The sequence below is a fragment of the Arachis duranensis genome, chromosome 2 (assembly GCF_000817695.3).
Source record: "Arachis duranensis cultivar V14167 chromosome 2, aradu.V14167.gnm2.J7QH, whole genome shotgun sequence".
NCBI lineage: Eukaryota > Viridiplantae > Streptophyta > Magnoliopsida > Fabales > Fabaceae > Arachis > Arachis duranensis.
In genome coordinates, this window is record NC_029773.3 from 68,949,267 (window position 1) to 68,951,682 (window position 2,416).

Here is a 2,416-nt window from a genome sequence, read left to right on the forward strand (position 1 = left end):
TACATACAGCTTGCCATGGAAAGGAATAAGAAGGATTGAATGGATGCAGTAGGAAAGCAGAGATTCAGAAGGATCATAGCATCTCCATATACCTATCTGAAATTCCCACCATTGAATTACATGAGTAACTTTATCTTTATTTTATGTTTATTTACTATTATTTGATTTTCAAAATTCCATAATCAATTATTATCCGCCTGACTGAGATTTACAAGGTGACCAAAGCTTGCTTCATACCAACAATCTCTGTGGGATCGACCCTTACTCACATAAGGTTTATTACTTGGACCACCTAGTACACTTGCTGGTTAGTTGAGCGAAGTTGTGGAAAGAAAGTGCTGAGTTAACAGATGCACATACCAAAGAGCTATTATTGATGATCACAATTTCGTCCACCAAGTACCTACTCCTCAACGGCTAGTTTGCAACGGCTAGTTTTGCAACGGCTAGTTTTGCAACGGCTACTTAATGGCTAGTTTTGTAGTGGCTACTTAACGGCTAGTTTTGCAACGGTCATTTTCATGAACAATTATGGCACAATAATATTAACTAATTTAAAAAATTACATCAGAAATAAATAAAACAAACTACATCACATACCAGTAATATGCAATAAAAATAAGAACATAGTACATAACTCTATGAATACAAGGAACCATTAAGTAAACCACTTGACGATTATTTTCTCACATGCAATCTCACGAAGAGCTCGTCATTTTTCATTCATTGTAGACGTGTCAGCATTAAGTATTTGCATATCCATTTTCCTTTCCCTTTCCTTGGCCATCCTTTCCATTTCCCTTTCTTTTGCATTTATCTCCATTTCTTTACTATACCACTGAGTTTGTAATTCTTGTTCTTTCATTGCCACTTGAGCTTGTAATTCTTGTTCTTTTATTGCCGCTTGAATTTGTAAACTCCTTCTCTTTGATTGCCATAATCTTTGCTCTATGTTCCCTCTCCTCTTCTCTTTATTTTTCCCTATCCATTAGTTCCTTTTCTCTAACATTCTTAATATCTTCCATGAGAGATAATTTTTTAACAACCGATAATTTTTTTTCGTTAAAATCTTCAGACATTTGTGATTTTTTCTTACCTTTTCGCTTGCTCTTCTTTGATCCTTGTGGGCGAACGGGAGAGTCCACACTGAGTTTGTCAGCCAATGGTGTTTCTGGGTTTAATGAGGATGAGTATGCTCTAGTTGCACTAACCTTGGTTCTCTTTAAGCCGCCACTCTGTGTAGGTAGTTGGCTTCTCCATTTTTGCTCTAACCGAAGCATATTCCAATGCCTCTCAAAAGTGAATTTTTTACCATAATTTGTGGAATAAAGTTTATAGGCCAACTCCTTTATATCATCAGCGTTCGAACCACTCCTTATGTTTCGACTAGCTTGATCGTAGCAACCAGCAAATTGTGCAACAGCCTTGTTGATCTTATACCATTGTTTCTTACATGCAACAACCCCCTTGTCATGTCGGAGTAAAATTCTACACAGTAGCTATGAATTCGACTCCAAAATGTTTTCCCCTTTTGATCGGTACCAACTACAGGGTCAGTTGAAACATTTAACCATGCACTGATCAGCATCTCATCTTCTTTCCAATACCAGTATTGAATACTATCTTGCCTCCGATCTTTAATATCACCATCATTGAGGTCAATAGCATCTAATCCATGAGTGTTGGCAAAATCTGAATATTGTAAATTTGGACTAGATTGTATAGGAGTCTGAGAGGATGGGTTAGAAGAGCCACCAACACCAGATGAGTTATGTCTTGACGCACTAAATTGAGTTGAAAACGGCAAGGAAGTTGGAGTAACATTTTTGATAGATGGGTTAAAATGGATGAAAATAGAAAATGTGGTGTTTGTGAATTTTGATTTTGCGGTTGGAATATAGGAAATTGATTATTATAAGAAGCTTGAAAATTGAAATTAGAAAGATTTTGTGGATTTGGATTTTGAAATGTATTCGGTAGTGTGAAGTTTTGATTTGGAACTTGAGAGGTATTTGGAATTTGAGAGAAGTTTTGTAAGTAATTGAAGAAAGAGTTGAGTTGGTTTGGATCCATTCTTTCGAACAAAAAATAATATTAGCATAATTTTGGTTTTGTAAACTTGGAAGAAGATGAAGAAGAGTAGTAGAAAGTGTGAGAATAGAAGTATATCTAAGTGGTATATATAGAATAACAAAATATTAATTTGTTAATGAAAACGGTAACATAGTAACGACTAGTTTTACAACAGCTAATTTAATATAAAAATATAATTAATATTCAACATTAATTTAATTACTTATACTAATTATGATTTAAATAATTAATATAAATTATTAATTAAATAGAATTATAATTAATTATTATAATTAATTATTATAATTATTATTGAATTGAATATTATTTAGTTATTTAATAT

The 2,416-nt window shown here is 33.4% G+C and overlaps 1 pseudogene; it reads right to left on the reverse strand.

The window, feature by feature from the left end:
• LOC127744954 (uncharacterized) overlaps positions 1 to 2,416 on the reverse strand; it is a 7,618-nt pseudogene that overhangs the window by 2,636 nt on the left and 2,566 nt on the right.